Below are 17427 nucleotides of genomic sequence, written 5' to 3' on the forward strand. Positions count from 1 at the left end.
CTCTTAATGGAAAAGTTGCAAGGATAGTGCAAAAGATTCAAGTATACCCTTTGCTCCATTTGCTTTGTTTTTCTCTTTCCATGTATAAATATGATAGTACTTTTTTTCTGAATCGTTTGAGAAGCTGTAAATATGCCTCTTTATCTGTGTTACCTCCTAAGAAGAAGGAAGTTCTCTTACATAACTGCACCGTAGTTATCAAATTCAAGATACTTAGCATTGATGTAATACTATTATCTAATCCACAGTATGCGACAAATTTCCCTAATTGTCCCTCCCCCCCATTAAAAAAAAATCCAGAATCACACAGGCCTTTTTAGTCTTTTTTTTTTTTTTTTTTTTTGGTCCCTTTTAATCTGAAACAGTTCTCAGCTTTTTTTTTTTTTTTTAATTGTCATTCATGACCTTGACATTTTGAAGTTCAGTCGGCATTTGTCTGGGGAATCTGTATTTTTAACATCTCCCTCGACCTTGAGCACTTTGAGAGGATTGGGCAGCCCAAGATGCAAATACACACAACTCTGACCTCTCAATAATGCCGATGCTCAAAGGACTTTTTAAAAAATAGCTTTGTGGGATACCAGATTTAGCTCCTCAGTGGGGTTTAGAGTTTGGGACTTTTTTTTTAAAGATCTGATTTGCTCAGAACTCAAATCCAATAGATTATTTAATTGCCTGGGTTGCTCAGCTGGTAGAATCCAAAGGGAACCTACTAGGCTTTTAATTTCTCCCGGCTTTGAGTCCCAGCAAGGTCTGCAAGAGGGCTGCTGGTTTGGGGTGGGAGGTGGGCTGCTGGGAAGCAAAAGGGGACAGAGGGGTCAAGACTAGGCCAGCAGAAAACAGTAACTATCTCCTCCACAGGCACAACATGTAGGCAAGGTGCTGGGCGCTTGGGTGAATTTGCTCATTCAGTCCCCACAGCTGTTCCCCTGGGTGAAACATCATTAGCTCCATTTTACAGATGGGGCGATTGAGGCTCAGAAAGGTGATATCACTTATCTCTCACTGCTTGCCATAAATACAGCACATCATGTATCCTGTAGAAATGTGGTTTTTTTTTTGTTTGTTTGTTTTTTTTACTGTATTGAAAAATGAGATTCCTGTTTCCACCTTGACCTACAGATTCCAAATTCTTGGGGCCGGCCTCTGCCACCTGCATGTTTAACAAGCCCCTGGTGCAGACTAGATCATGGGAACCCCCCAGTGGAATCCCAGCGTGCTCCTGGTCCTGTCGGATACTTGGGACAGCTTGTTGGGATCCAAGACAATTTGCTAATTTTGAAATCAGAAATAAAAACTCCCCCGTTCCAAGAAAATCTCTCCCTGCACCTGAGAAGGAGACGACCTGTTAGAATTCAGCGTCCAAGCACTAAACTCCCCCTGGAAAGGATTCCAGTCCTGCCCAGGTCTCCTCAGTCTGCAGTGCCCACTCACTCCCCACCCCTATTTACCATCTTCAGACCCCGCCCAGTTTCTGAGGAGATCAGGCCCCTCTTTACCCAGGCTCCTGGAAAAAGGTTGGAAAAACACATGGATTGTGTGGGTTAATTCAAGGGCCACCTTTGGTTTCTTAAGAGCACAAATTGTTCGTGAGGACTTTGGCTCACTTCCTGGAGGCAAAGGGAGGCATGAATTCACCTCTGACTTCTCTCCGGGGCAGCAGCTCCCTGTCATTTACCCAATCAATGAACCTGATTGAACCTGGGCACACCCCTACTTGGCACAGAAAACACCGACTTCTTTTTTTCCTGCTTGTTTGCTATCACGACATTTTACTAATCATCATAATCGCCCACATTTATTGCCAGTTGACTAAGCTCTTTATTCCCATTTACTTAATTAATCCTCACAAGGACCTTATGAGGCAGAGCTTGATACCCCCAACTCACAGAAGAGGAAACTGAGGCCTGGAGCTGTGGCAAGCACTGCTGTGTGTCCCCCAACATCCATTCTAAAGTCATCCTCATCTAAAGTAAAAATAACCCAATTTTCATCAGGAAACATGGCCACCTGGAATTTCCCAGCCTCCTCTGCATGCAGATGTGGACATGTGACTGAATGATGGTGAAAGGACGTGAGGATTCCAGAGAACTCTCCCTAAGAGATGGCAAATATACTCTTTGCTGTGGCTTCTTTGTCCCTTCTTTTAGTCTGCTGTCTGGGACATAAATGCCACCGTCTTGGACTGTGTGGTAGGTCCTGACTGAAGGTGCATTTAGCTGGGAGGACCCTGGGTCCCTTATACTGCTGACCACCATAACCAGGCCTGGTCTGGACTTTTTCATCAGAGGGAAATGAGCTTCTTTCTTCTTTAAGCTATTTTTATTTCTCAAGCTGACTTCAATATTAAACATGGTGGCAGAGCTAGGATTCGAGCCTACATTGGTGTGACTCAACCAACTGAACTGTAATTGTGGGGTGCATCATATAACCCCACAGGACAGGTGCTGCCATGGCGCAGGGGAGCTGGGAGCCGAATCCCATGTCGTCTCCCATAGGCCTTCTCTGCCTGGCCTGTCTGAGGAGGATCTGGGTGAGAAGAGAGGTCTCGGGTGGGGATTTGAGGCCAGGGGCAGTGCAGGGCTGAGGGAATTCACTCATTCATTCTGCAGATGTTACTGAGAAGTAAGAGGTATGGGGGATTGCAACGGAGCCCCAAGTCCCTCCCATTCCTGTCTGCTCACCCCTGTCATTGTGGCATTGCTGTCCCTCTTCTCAAGAAGTAGAGTCCATTTCTCCAGCCCTCAAAGCTGGCCTTCGCCGTGTGAGTTCTTTTGGTCTGTTAGATGCTAGCAAACATGATGCAAGTAAGAAACGCACTTGTGCTTTGGGGCTTGTTGCCTCTTGCTGCTGGGAACCCTGCAGTCATCACGGTATGCAGGAGCCAGGCTGGCCCACTGATGATGAGGGGTGCCTGGTCATCGAGCCAACTGCTGGACATGTGTCTCCAGAGGACCTCTAGATCTTCCAGTCCCAGCTGAGCCAGCCCAGGCCAGAACTACCCAGCCAACTCATAGAGTCAGGAGAAATAATAAATGTTTGTTGTTTAAAGCTGTTAAGTTTTGGGGTGTTTTGCTATTCAGCAAAAGCCAATTGGTTCAAGGGGTATTAGTGGGCATGCATTGGTTATAAGTTTTGACAGATTCATTATCTCACAGATCAAGAAGTCCAGGGCGGGTTGGGCAGTGTTGATTCAGCAGCTCAGCAATGCAACCAAGGACACCAGTTTCCTTCACCTGTCTGGCAGGTCATCATCTGCGTGTTGCCAACTTTCCTATCCTCGTGCCTTCATGTTACCAAGATGGCTGCCACATGCCCCAGGCAAAACAGCATCCCAAGTATGAAGTTGCAACTCAGTGGATAAGAGCTTTCTTTTTGACCAGTTCTTTGTCAAGTAGAAAAATATTTTCTAGAAATTTCTACCTTTAGTTCATTGGCCAAGACTGGCCACATGTCCACACCTACACCAATTGTTGGCAGAGAGAAATGGGATTGGCTGTGACTAATCATGATTTGTCCCCTGGTGGGGACAGTTCTGCAACACTGGGGACACAATATGAGCAGAGTTTCTGTGGCTGAAACGTGCAGAGTGTGCTCAAGAAAGTGGCAAGCAAACCAGTGTTGTCAGAGGGGAGGACACGTCTGAGGAATGTCCCCCAGAGCTGCTGTCATGGGTGTTCGGTGAAGATTAGAAAAGGGTTCTTTGGCCAAGTCAATTTGGGAAAGGTTGAGTTGCACAACATCCCACAGCTTGTACTTCTATTGCTGTGCAGATTTTCTGGGAGCCTTGAAAATGCTAATACGCACCAGAAATTTCCAGAGACAGGAGCGAGGCAGGTGGACTGTATGTCTTTGCCTAAATTGGGTTGACCACAGAAGGTAATTTTCCTCAGAGCATCTCCTGGTACTTCCGCTCAGGGAACAAGCTTGGGGAACTGCTCAGGGAGAGTTGGTGCAATGGTCCTTGACCAGGGTGATGGGGTCTCCCAGGGGACAGTGGGCAAAGTCTGGAGATATTTTTGGTTGTCACAGCCCAAGGTCATGGGTACTACTGGCATCCAGTGGATAGAAGCCATGGATGCTGGTAAGCCTCCTATAATGCTCAGGACAGAATCCACCACAAAGACTTGTCTGGCTGAACACGCAAAAACTTGTGCATGAATGTTCACAGCAGCATTATTCACATTGGCCAAAAAGTAGAAACAACCCCAAATAATTTCCTTCAACTGATGAACGGACAAACAAAATGTGGTCTGTCCTTACAATGGACTATTATTCAGCCATAAAGAAGAATGAAGTACTGATACACGCCACAAAATGAATGACCCTTGAATACAGTATGCTAAGTGAAAGAAGTCAGACACAAAACCACATCCTGTTCCATTTGTATGAAATCTCTAGAACAGGCAAATCCATAAAGACAGAAAGCAGATGACTGGTAGCCAGGGGCTGGGGGGAGGGGGTCCAGGAAGTGACTGCGAATAGGTATGGCGTTTCTTTTTGGGTGATGTAAATGTTCTAAAATTGATTGTGGTGATGGTTGCACAACTCTGTGAGTATACCAAAAAACACTGAATTTTACACTTTAAATGGGTGAATTGTAAGATATGGGAACTATATGCCAATAAGTTTTTTTTTTTTAAGTCAGTAGTGCCAAGAGACACTGGACTAGTAGGTAACTAGGTTGACAGAAGACCGTATTTCAAGATTCTTTGAGCACCTACTGTGTGCTGGGCATTTTCATACACATCATCCCATGTAATTCTCATGATGAATTCATAGTTAGGTCTGTATCCCATTGCTGAGATGAGCAAGCGGATGCTCAGAGAGGCTCATTCACTTTATCAAGGCTGCAGAGCTGGTAAATTGTAGAGCTGGGGTCTGAATGCTTTTGGGTTTGCCCTTGACCCCACTGGCTTTCCACTTCTGTGTACTGACTCTCAGTGAGCCATCTGTCTTGGCTTTCTCCTGACACAGCTCTGGTTGCAGCCTGTGGTCCTGGCAGCGCCCCAGGAGGCCCTCCTGAGAGTGCTGACGTTCATCCCTCTGTCCAGGCTGCAGCTGGCATCTGGATAGGGATTGGTTGCCTAGCAACATGGATGCAGATTCTGCCCTGAGCCAAGGGAATTATTTCCTCAGTCTTGGCTGCAGGAACTTCAAGGAGAACAGCCCCAGGAGGGTCTGTGGGAACAGGACATCAGGAAAGCAGGGACAACTATGTCCTTGGGAGGGCCTGGAAATGGGGACCCTCTTTATGTGGAAGAATCAGCTGCAGGGACAATGAAAGAGACCTGGGTCAATCATAATGATGTTAATATTCTGACTACAGCTACATTTCTTGAGCCCTACCTGTCTGCCAGGCACTGCGTTCAGTGCTGTACAGTCTATAAGCCTCCCTAGCCCCCATGCAATAGGTTACAATTATTATGTCCCTTTTGCAAGAAGATCTAGGGCTCATGGAGGTTAATTGGTTTGTCATGCAGCCAGAAAATGTAGAAGCTGGTATTTGAACTCAGGCCTCTCTGACACCCTAGCTCAGCCCCTATTATATCCCTGGCTGGGCACTTGGTGGAGAAAATCCACTATGGCGCTCCCAAGGCCCTGGGCAGCCTGCCACACACTCCTTGTCACTCCGCTTTTTCCAGACATACCATCCGTGCTTCATTTCCTCAAACATTCCAACCCCTTTCCAGTCACAGGGCCTTTGCATATGCTGTTCCCTCTGCCTAGGATACTCTTCCATCCACTCTCTTCACTTGGTTTACTCCTACTCATCCTTTTGGTCTCCAGTGGAAAGTCACTTTATTCATTCATCCATTGAGCCAAATATAGTTACTGAGTGACTCCCAATGCTAGATAAACATTAGTAAATAAAATATACATGACCCCAGCCTTCTTGAAGTTTACAAGCTAGTGGAAGAGACAATAATAGATAGGCCACAATTGCATGGGAAACATTCCCTGATTACCCTGCCCTTTGGCAAGAATAATTATCAATTAATTGTATAATTATTTATTTAATGTTGCTCTCCCCTCCCAGACTGTAGGTTCCATGAGGCCAAGGACTATGAGACTGTACTGTGAGGGTCAGTACTATTATTATCCCCATTTTATAAATGAGGAAACTGAGGCACAGAGAATTTGAGCAACTTGTCCAAGATCACAGAACTAGTAACTGGTGGAGCCAGGATTTGGTCCCATGGCTCCAGAATTTGTTTCCATCAGTAGGTTATAAGCAGGTTAGGAAGAAAAAGAAAGAAGGAAGAAAGAAAAGGAAGGAAAGGAAGAAAGGAAGAAAGAAAGAAAGAGAAAGAAAGAAAGAAAGAAAAGAAAGAAAGAAAGAGAAAGAAAGAAAAAGAAAGAAAGAAAGAAAGAAAGAAAGAAAGAAAGAAAGAAAGAAAGAAAGAAAGAAAGAAAGAAAGAAAGAAAAAGAAAGGAAGGAAGGAAGGAAGGAAGGAAGGAAGAAAAAAAAAAGAAAGAGGGGAGGATATAGCTCAAGTGCCAGAATGCATGTTTGGCATATACGAGGTCCTGGGTTCAATCCCCAGTACCTCCTCTAAAAATAAGTAAACCTAATTACTTCCTCTGCCAAAAACAAAAACAAGAAAAGAAAGACAGGGAAGGTAAGAAAGACTCCATCAGTGGTCGTGCCTTCCGTGTCTAGCTATGTCCCACAAGAAGTTGTCTGTTTCAGAGCCAGGCCCAGCCTCCTGGGTCCCTGCCTTCCCTCAGCTTCCGTGGTGTGACAGCCCAGGGTTGCACAACAGGCTGGGAAGATCCTTACTATCCACCAGCTTGCTGTGGGCCATGGGGAGGGAGCTGGGAAGACAGAGGGACATTTTGGGATCAGTATTTTTATTTTGGCTTCTCTGCTGAGCAAACTGGGCAGAAGTATGAACTCATGCTCCTGAATCCAGCCTAGGGTTCCAGAAAGTACTCAATTACTCTGTCCCAGTATTCCAGAGGGTGCATTCTCACAAGTTGATTAAGCCAAGGGTTTCTGGGGCCTTCTATGTTCTCCTGTCAAGGAAGGATTCTGGCCAGAGAGCCCCAGAGAACAGTTTTATGTAAGGCTGGGGCCAGGGAACAGAGCCAGTCCCTTTGGTACAAAAGAAGTCTGGCGTTATTGAGTTCATATCAGGTGCCAAGCAGTGTGCTAAGAATTTCATGTAGATCCACGTCTCTAATAACATATAGCGAAGATGTTGTTGTCTCTGTTTGACATAACTGTGTGTTGCCTTTCTTACCAGCTCTGTGACCTTGGGCAAGTCCCTTCGTTTTTCTGAGCTTCCATTTCCGTTTGATGTTAGATGAAGGGCTCATCCAAAGTCACATACTAGTAGAAAAGAAAGCCAAATTTTTTAACCACAAAACTTTCCTGAGTTCTTAATACATGAAAACCTATTGCTATTTTGGGACAGGAAGTGAGCAGAGCAGATTAAAACGCTACTTCTGCTCTCAAGGAGATTATAATCTCTGGAAGGAATAGCAAATGCGGTTTGTTTTTTCTTTCTTGACAGATGGCTTGAATCAATTAGTAATGGCTGCCTGCCTGGACTGCGGCAGCCCGGTCTGTGGGAAAGTGTGCCGGGATTGATTAGGAATGTCTGCCAGAGGATTCCCCGCGAAGAACCAAGTGTTTGCCGCGCCTAGAGTTGGAGACGCCCGAGCTGGCGTTTGGAATGGCCTTTGAGGTGGCCAGACGGGGACGACTAAGAACAAAGCGAGCGTCTGCATGGAGCTACGCCGCGGTGAGGGAAGGAGAGAGGGGAGGCAACCATTGGCACCGCAGGGAAAGCTCCCTGGAGGCGGCAGGGGTGCCCGAGGGAGACGGGGCGGACTGTGGCTGCGGAGGCGCGCGGGGTAGCGGCTCTCGCGGCGGGAGGTCTCCGGCGAGACGCGCCGGCGGATGCGGAGCGCGCGGGCTCTGGGAGAAAAGACGCTCTGAAGTCAAATCCTGACTCAGTCACTCGTTTAATGCGTGACTCGGGACAGACCATTCAACCTCTCGGAACCTCCGTTCCCTGACCTGTGAAACGGAGGAGGGTTATTGGGTTGACTGCCGACTGCTTGCCGCTGCCGCAGTGAACGCAGACTCAGCAGCCCTTGGAGGCCGCGTTGTCCTTGCCGGAAGCCGGGGGTGGCGTCCACTCCGTAGCCTGTGAAAATGGCGCCCCCAGGGGCGCCGGCGTGAATGGTTACCTCCTGGCGGTGTGTGACGTCCCGTGTGCCTGGATGAAGAAACAAGGCCCAGAGAGGTTGAGTCATTTGCCCAAGTCACACAGCTAGCACACGGCAGAGGTAGGGTTTGAGCTCAGGTCTGTCTGACTCCACAGTCCAAGCCTGTAACCACCATGACCTCCTGCCTTCCACCGATTTGCCAAGCCTGGAAAAACGGTTTGAACTTTGGGAGAGTGCTTAAGCTGTGTAACTTCCCTATGTGGATTTTTCTGCAGGGATAGGTAGCAAATGAGTTCATTTTCATGCGTGTGAAAATCCGGAGCACAGTGCCTCGTTCATGGTGAAAGTTACCCAGAGCCGTAAGGGTGAGGGTTGCGGGGAGATTGAAACCCACTCTGAAACTAAGTGTGAGGAGGGTGACCCTAAAAGAAAGAGCGTGGCAGTAGGATTTTCAATGAGAGGGAAGCAGGTGAGTCCTTGGGCCTGGGGCAAAGAGGTGAAGGCGGCTGAGGAAACAGATTTGAGGGGTTTAGAGGGGTGCTCAGCTCTCAAAAGGGCTGCTGGTGAATCCATCTGCAGGGATGTCAATTGAATAGGGTCCCACAGGGGACGTGGGGGTAACTGATGAGCATTAGTGAAGGGCTTGTAACACAGCTGTGGGCTGGGAAAAGGGAACAAGCAGCGGGTGATGACGCTCCTAGGACTGGCAGGAGCAGGGAGCTCTGGGCCTGAAGGAGTGAGGGGAAAGGCTGCTTTGGAACCTGGAGAAAGCTGTAGCCTTGAGACAGAGCCAGGCTATAGGGAGAGGAATACAGCTCCCATTGGCCAGGCCACCTACATCCAGGCAGCATGGGGGTACCCCCTGCAAACCTCACAGACTGGGAAAGGTCAAGGGATAAACGTCAAAGGGGAAACTGGGATGCTCTTAGCACAAGAGGGCAGGAAAACTCGACAGACATTCATTACATGACCCTGACCCGGATGATTTCTGAACATTCTGGCAGCTCTCAAATTCTTTAATTGGATGACCATTGACTCTATCAGCTTTTATTTTCTGGGACATTAAATTCTGTGGAGTCTGGTGAAACTCTCAGATGATGCAGATTCAGGGTGGGTAGCTGAGGGGATGGGGACCAAGGGTGCAGAGATGCATATTTATGTACAGCTCGACATCAGACAGCCTCCATGTTCAAGCCAGAGAGGCTCCCAGGAGGTGAAAGACATGCCATCCACAAAGTCCCTGCTGTTATTAATCAGCAAACGTCTCAGGAGCAGGTGTGCATGAGTGAATTTTGGGGTCACGGCGGTAATCCAGTCTGGCTAGGCTGAAGCAGGTGACCTGACTGTCCGCCTGATCCTGAGCCACTGGATTAGGGGATTAATCTAAATCTCTTGGAGGAGAGGACGATTTTCGAGAAAGCCTGGGACCCAGAAAATGAAAGCTGGTCTTAGTGACCTCAGACTCATTCCCTGGAATCATTTAGAAAAGCTACCATTGCGGTTGAGACCCCCTGGGATGTGGGGGACAGAAAACATGGAGCTCAAAGGGGTCTGGGAGTAATGGAGATAAAAATCAAGGAGAAAGAAAATTCAGGGAGTTCATGCCCTTCCCAAGGGGCCAGTTAAGATCCAGTGCCAGTTGATGGTTGCTGAATAGAGCCAGACAGGCTGGATTTGGATCCTAGCTCTGCCTCTTACTTGTTGTGTAATGTTGAGCAAGTCACTTCCTCTCCCCGTGCCTCAGTTTCCTCATCTGTAAAACTGGACAATAATAAAACCCACTTTATAGAGATGTTCTGAATGAATAAATGTTTGCAAATGCCTAAAACAGTTCCTGGTATGTAGTAAAAAGCACTATATATAAATGTTTGCTACATAAATAAGAATATAAGTCCTTCATTGTCAGGTCTTCCAATCTTTCAAAGGAAGTAAATTTGGAAATCCAAGTTTTAATAATCATATTTTCTTCTTTTTTTTTTTTAAAATAGAGATACTTGGGATTGAACCCAGGACCTCATGCATGCTAAGCACACACTCTACCACTGCGCTGTACCCTCCCCAACAATAACCATATTAATAGCAAACACTTAGGCAATTTAGAAACACCTTAAGTACTGAGTAAATGTTGTGAGGTAGAGGCTTATTATCCCATTTTACAGATGAGGAAACTGAGGTATGAGGGTCACATGACTTGCCCTAGAGTTACACACTAGTGAGTAGTAGAACTGGAATATAGGGTGACCAAGCGTTCTAGTTTTAGCACTGGAAGTCTCATGCCCCAGGAAACTCTTCAGTCTGGGAGGACGAGGACTGTTGATCACCCTGGTTTCAAACCTGGTCAGTCTGGCTCCAGCATTCTGCTCTTAAGCACTGTACTCTATTTCCTTTTGCATGAATGTTCCTGATTTTTAACTGTTGGCCACTGTGGGCCAAATAATTTGCAATTCCTGAAAGAATCGGATACTCCCCAACCTTGAATTTCCCATTTGTTGTAGAGAAGTGCCTCTGTTTCTTCATCTGTAGAATGGGCAAAGAATAACACAGACTTCATAGGTTTGTTATGAGGATTAAATGAAGTCATGTACGTAAGGTACTTAAAACCGTGCCTGGTGTGAAGAAAGTGCTCGATAGATGTTTTCACATTATCACTGTTGTTAGACATCCTCAGACTTCCTGAATCTCCTGGCTTGGGGTCTGGGTATCTGTTATTATTGTTATTGTTTTTAACAGCAATTTCCCCAAGGCAACCAACCAGGTTTGGGAGTAAGGAATCCTGAGGTCAAATCTGAGTTGTACAGGTAATGCACTGTGTGACCTTGAACAAGTTTCTTCACCTCTCTTTCTTCCTTTTGCCAAGGACTAGGAGTTCTGCCTCTCTAAGGGGATTAATGTTTAGGGGTTTAGAGGCTTCTAGAACCTCTTAGAAAGGGAAGACATTTGATACAAGACAGGTAAGGAGGTAAAGAAGTAAGAAGGAAAGACCCACATTGTATTTGGAAGGGACTTAGGATTCAGGCTTGGGGCTAAGCTGCAGGATAGTCAGGATGGACTAGGCTATGCTAAGTAACAAATAGTCCCAGTACCTCAACAGCTTAAAACAAATGTTTATTTCTTACTCTCACTCCATGTGCTAGTTAATAAGCTGCTGTCTCCCAGCTCCAAAGCTACCCTTCTGTACTCTGCTCTGTGATGCTGGGGCTGGGACCCTGCCAGCCACATGCCTCCTTTGTCAGCTGCTCCTGTTAGCCTCTGCCAATAGGGGGCAGGCTGGAGGAAAGAGAAAGGTCTTAATTCTTCCTTCCTTTTGTTTTCTGTTCAGGTGAAGGTCACCCAAGCAACACTTCTGCATCCTGGCAGTAGACACTGGTGCCAGTCTCTGGGCTTTTTACACACACCCCTGGAACCAGCCTCCTTGTGTCCCCACAAGTGCTGAGCACTCCCCACTCAGAGGTTGGAGTCCCAGCTCCAAGGCCCTTCTTCTCCAAGGATCTGGGTTCTGACACTCCAACCTTCATCCTTTGTCCACCGGCCCTGGGGACAGTTGCTGCTTCCTGAGCGTCTCTGAGTTGTCTCGTTTCTCTCCTTCGCTTTTCAGCCCTCCAACATCCATTCTAGTTCTGTTAAAATGACTGCTGTGGTTTCTGTTTTCATGTCAGCCAACCTGACCCATACACTCCATGTCCACGATGGAGCTGAGCTCATTCTGAGACCCAAGGGAGGGAGCAGCCTACCTGGAAATTGCCAGGCATTGTGGCACAGGGGAGAGAGCCTGGTGGACCACAGACTAGCTCTTAAAGCTTCTGCCCGGAAATGATACATCTCTTCTGTCCACATTTCATTGGCCACGGTAGTCATGTGACCACATCTGAGTTCAACATGGGATGAGCAGTGAATATTTATGACCAATAGTACTATCTTCTAGTGAGTCCTTGGAAAGACGCAGAAATGAAACTCAGCTCTCCCTCCTGACAGTCAAATCCTAATCAGGTCCCTAATTAGATTTTCCTAAATAATAACCAGAAAGTTATTACACATTTACATGTGCTAGTCTACGCGCTGATTTGCAGATAGTCCACGAGGTAGGTAGTTATTACCCCTGTTTCTCAGAAGAGAAACTGAGGCTCAGAAAGGGGACGTGACTTGCCTCAGGGTACAGAGCTGTGAGAGGTGAAGCTGAGATTTGCACCCGAGTGTGTCAGACTGAAGCCCAAATTCTTCACCTCTATAATCTGTGGGGTGTCCCTTCTTGCTCCCATTCCAGAAACCTGAGGGAGGGGAGACAAGGAAAAGCAGGTATTTAAACAGGCTCAGCCCCTTTAACTGACAAACCCCGCCTCCCACTCAAGGTTGCAGCTTCTCTGAAGGGCAGCCCAGATCTGGGGCTCAGCAGTCCAGAAAACTCTCCGAGGATCTGCCCTCGGGAGCCCACTCCAGTCTGGCCAGTCCAACTCTTTTCACCTTCCAGCAGCCTCAAACTGCCCCTTGCTCAGCCCTAGTCTGGCTCAGAACGGTCCAAGGAAGGGAGGTGGTGCCCAGGATTTGGGAGCCTGGGAGCCTGAGCTCTCCCAGGGCTCTGCCCCGACTCAACATTCAGGGGACCCTGGTCTGTGCTTGGGACAGTAGCCACTTGAGTCTTGTCCCAGCAGATATGGGGATCCCCCAGTTAGAATATAAGCCCTTAGAGGTCTGAGCTGTGTCTTTTGTGTCTTCTGCACAATATTAGTGATGACTGGTTGGCTGATGCCCTCAGGCACCCCAGGCACCAGGCACCAGGCACCAGACTAGGTGACTGTTTCAAGGGTACCTGGGACTTGTTTCAGCCAGATGTGGTGAGACACACAGACCCGGAACTGACTGCCATGAAGCGAGACGTTTCTACTCTCAGATCCCCAGAAACAGGTGGCACCACAGACAGGAGTGTTCAGGGAAGACTCACTTCTCCTGTGTTCCTCCTTTACTCTCACACTGTCACAATATCACCAGTCGTGTGGGGGTTTTCCCATACCAAGCAATCCTCTCTGATGCCAGCTGGGTGTCCTACAATGTAACTTAATTCTGATTCTCTCTTCCTGGAATCAGCCCCACATACCACAGGTTAAGCATTCAGTCCCATGAGACTGCTCCCCCCCCCACCCCCGCTTCAGATGCCAATCGCTGAGTCATAGGTCCCCAGGTTACCTACAGCTTCTCTCCAACTTGGCTATAAATCAGAGATTCCCATGGCTGCCTCCCCCTTGGATTCGATTATTTGCTAGAACAGCTCACAGAACTCAGAGAAACACTGACTTACATTTACCAGTTTATTATATAATAAAGGATCTGACTCAGGAACATCCAGATGGAGGAGACGCAGAGAGCAAGGTGTGAGGGGAGGGGCACAGCACTCCGCGCCCTCTCTGAGTGGGTCACCCTCCCTCACCTCCATGTATTCAACCAGGAAGCTCTTCAGAACCCATACTTTGGGGGATTTTTATGGAGGCTTCCTCACAGAGGCATGACTGATCGTTAAGGCCATCTTCAGCCCCACTCCCTCCGGAGAATGGGAGGTGAGGCTGAAAATTCCAAGCTTCTGATCATGGCTTAGGGTTTTTCTGGTGACCAGACCCCATCCAAGAGCCTACCATGAGTCACCTCATTAGAGCAAAAGAGTCCTATCATCCAGGAAATTCCAAAGGATTTAGGAACTCTGTGTCAGGAACTGGGATTGAAGATCAAACGTTAGGACAGAAGATGCTCCCAGTGCTCTTATCACTTAGGAAATTCCAAGGGTTTTAGGAACTCTGTGCTAGGAACTGGGGTGGGTGGGGGGGACTGGAGACCAATATACACTTCTATTATTTCACTGTGGGGAGGGCCACATATGGGGATGCACCAGGGTCAGCTAGGAGGCGGGGGTGGGGGGAGAGGTGGGCAGGAGGCTGTACTATGGTTTCTGCAGGAAGGAACGGGCAAGGCAGGGTAAGCAGTCTGAGGTTTAGAATTAGCTCATTTGATTAATTCCACCAGGCTCTGGGGGTGTGAGTTCCTTCCCCAGTTGTCTGGTACCTTGCCCTGGGGTGATTAGGGCAGAGGGACATCAGCCTGGAGCTAAGAGCTTGATAAAGGAGGTGGTTGGGGGTGTGGACTTTGGATTGGTTGGTTTGCAGGTAAAAGTTTCACTCCCAGATGAGCTGTCTGCTCTCTCTAGGAATTAGCTGACCTTGGGAGAGGCAGTCCTCCCAATGTCAGCAGGGCTCCAAGATGTCAAACAACGCATCAGAATAAAAAGACATGCTTACCACAGTGCCCTGCAAGTACCATATTGCTGGATATTTGCAACCAATCTATTGTATCAGTTAGAGTGAGTTCAGCAGCCAGTAACAAAAGAACTGATTAATAGAGACTTAAGAAATAAGATGTTCTGTTCAGTCTTGACCTAACAAGAAGTCTTGAGGAGGAAACTTCCAGCTTCAGTTTGTCAACTCAACAGTATCATCCAAGACCCAGACTTTTTCTGTCTTTTGCCTTTTTTTCTGCTCAGCATGTTGGTGATGTCTTTCCACGTAGTCCCAGGAAGCTGACTCAGCTCCCGGCATCAAAGGCCCGCACGACAGCATCCCAGCAAGAGGAAAGGTACTTCAGTTATCTATTTCTGTGTTACCAAGCCTGCCAAAACTTAGTGGCTTAAAACAAGGTATTGTTTCTTACGCTTCTGTGGTTGACATGAGTACTGCTGGATGGCTTTTCTGTCCCACATGACGTTGGCTGGGACCAATCCACTGAACTGCCTTCAGCTGGCAGCTGGGCTGGGCTGGAAGGTCCAAGAAAGCGTCATTCCCACATTTAGGGCCTTGGTGCCCTTCCTTGTGGCCTCTTCACATGGCCAGCCTGGGCTTCCTCACAGCATGGTGGTCTCTGAGAATTCAAATGACTTTCACCGTGGCTGACTTCCAGGGCCAAAGTGGAGGCTGCCAGGCCTTCTTCAGTCCTACCCCTGGAACTGGTACAGCGTCACTTCTGCAGCATTCTGTGGGTCAAAGCAAGTCACAAGGCCAGCTCCAGTTCACGGGGAGCTGTTACCCCCAATAAAAGGAAGAAAAGGAGGGGAGGAGAGAGTAGATATTGGGGAGGCAAATGGCAACGTCTGCCACTTGCAGCCTCAGTTTCCCCGTGAAGAGGAGACCGTTGTTCCTCAGAGCAGCCCAGAGTGGCCCAGCAGGTGCATACACCTCAGGAGGAGTCTTCTCTTCCCTCTCAGCTCTCTCCCAGCTCAGCTCGCTCTACCTGTTCTTTGCCTGTTGGGACCCTGCCAGGGAGAGGGAGACAGCGCTTGTGGGGACGTTGTGGGGGAGGGAGGCCCCATTCACTTGTTCAAAAAGATGGAAGCATTTGGCACCGCTCCTGGTGCCAAATTGAAATGAATGCTGGCTTCACTCCCAGGCTGGTTCCCATCCCTTCCAGAGGGCACGGACTCTGCAGCACTGAATCTGGGAAGGTCACTTGATTGTCACAGGGGAAGGTGGGGGAGGGGCTGCGACAGTCAGGGCCCCAGAAGACAGCAGAATCCGGTTCAGATGGCTCACGGGACTGTAAAGAAGGGACTGCTGTCAGAGTGTGGGCAGGGTCAGGGGATCAGAGAAGGGAGGCTGTGACGCAGAGAGATTAGCACTGAGGGAAGCCATTACCACAGTAAAGGCAAGAAGAGGCTGAGGAAGGAGCTGGTGTGCCTGAAGCCCCGCGAGGGCAGGAGCTGGGGAGAGGCGTCCAGACAGAGCCTGGGGCCGGGGACGTGCGCAGCCACCGCCAGAGCCGGGAAGCCGAAGCCAGGAGAGTTTGAAAGAAATGCCCCACCTCCCTCTCCCCCTGCCTTCTGTCTCCTGCTGGTCCCTCTCATTGGCTACACCCAGTCAGAAGCCAGAGGGCAAGGGGTGATGTGGGCCATACTGTCCACTTCTGGAGACACAGGGGAGGCTGGAGAATGAGTAATACTATGCATATGCCCAAAAGATGTGGTTTTCTTTTATAACTGTTTTTCAGTACTCCAAAATGTTCCATTCATAGATCTGCCACAATTTACTTTAAAAATCCTTCTCTTATTCTTCTTTGTAGAGAACTGTTTTATTGCAGTGCAGTATACATATGTACAGTGTATGTGTCAGCAGTGCACAGCTTGATGAATTTTCACAAGTGAGCTCATCCATGTAACTAGATCAAGAAACGGAGCTTCCTCAGCACCCTGGAAGCCCCCTGATTCCCTGCTCCAATTTTGCTCCCTCCCCTCCACCAGAGAACCTGGATTCTGACTCCCAGTAGCACAGGTTCATTCTCCTGTAGAGGTAATGTTACAGTGGGCATCTCTGTGTCTATGGACTTTTTTTTTTTTTTTTGCTATTGACTTGTTTTCTTAGGCTGAATCTCCAGATTTAGGTTTCCTGGGTTGAGGCGGATAAACATATTTATAGCTCTTGCTGTGTGAGGCTGCATTCCTTTCTGAAGGATGTACAGATTCCTTGTCACTCCTTATCTCAGAAGTCTGCCACTGAGATTCTAATCGGTGACTCTGGCTTCAGGGGAAGGGAGGCCAGGAGAAGGGCACTTCTGGATCCTATCAGGGAGGAATCCGAAACTCTGAATACCAGCAATGCTCGCTCTTTTGTATAGGACAGTTTTTGATTGCAAACGACAGACACTGGTTTAGGCAGATACCAAGATCATTGCAGGCAGTTAGGCAGTCCACGGATTCTTGGGTGGGTTTGCGTCTGTGCAACAGGAACTAGAACTCAGATCCCCTGGCTCCCCGGGCCCAGGCACTTCAGCTTACACCAGGGACTCTGTGCATTGACCATTCAGCCAGCATCTCTGTCCTTGAATCCCCCAGAGGACTTCCCCTCTCATCTCATTGGCCACCCTAAGACCTCGGATTGGGCTCGGTTTCTGTGAGGTTCAGTGTTCTCCACTCAATTCTGGAACACAACCCAGGATTTTATTAGTAAGGAAGGCGTGAGGGAAGGGCTTTGAGCAGTCCATATACTTGGTGAAAAATGGCTGCCCAGCCCTGACTTAACACAATTTCTTGGCTCTGGCACCCAACACCTAACAGTCTTTTGTTTCCCAGGGAATTTTGTGTCCAAATTCTGTTGCCTGGGAAAGAAGCTCTGATTAGTCTAACCTGGGTGAGGAGTTCTAATCTCATCCAATCAGCCATTGCAGAAGGGAGGGTTGGGTAACACCACGTGCTACCAACACAGAGATCAGGGCTGAAAGAGA

At 48.2% G+C, this 17427-nt stretch overlaps 1 protein-coding gene across 20 annotated transcripts in view; it reads left to right on the top strand.

Annotated features, from left to right (window-relative positions):
- Positions 1–7371: 7371 nt before the first annotated feature.
- CCDC63 (coiled-coil domain containing 63) overlaps positions 7372–17427 on the top strand; it is an 86959-nt gene continuing 76903 nt past the window's right edge. For 5 of the 20 annotated variants that reach the window (XM_074356283.1, XM_074356287.1, XM_074356288.1 and 2 more), the window contains exons 1-2: positions 7401–7751; positions 14702–14793. The gene's annotated coding sequence lies outside the window, so the exon portion shown is untranslated. The other 15 variants (XM_074356290.1, XM_074356291.1, XM_045506409.2 and 12 more) reach the window with 10 other exon arrangements.

This window comes from Camelus bactrianus, chromosome 32 (assembly GCF_048773025.1).
Source record: "Camelus bactrianus isolate YW-2024 breed Bactrian camel chromosome 32, ASM4877302v1, whole genome shotgun sequence".
In the NCBI taxonomy this organism is placed as follows: Eukaryota; Metazoa; Chordata; class Mammalia; order Artiodactyla; family Camelidae; genus Camelus; species Camelus bactrianus.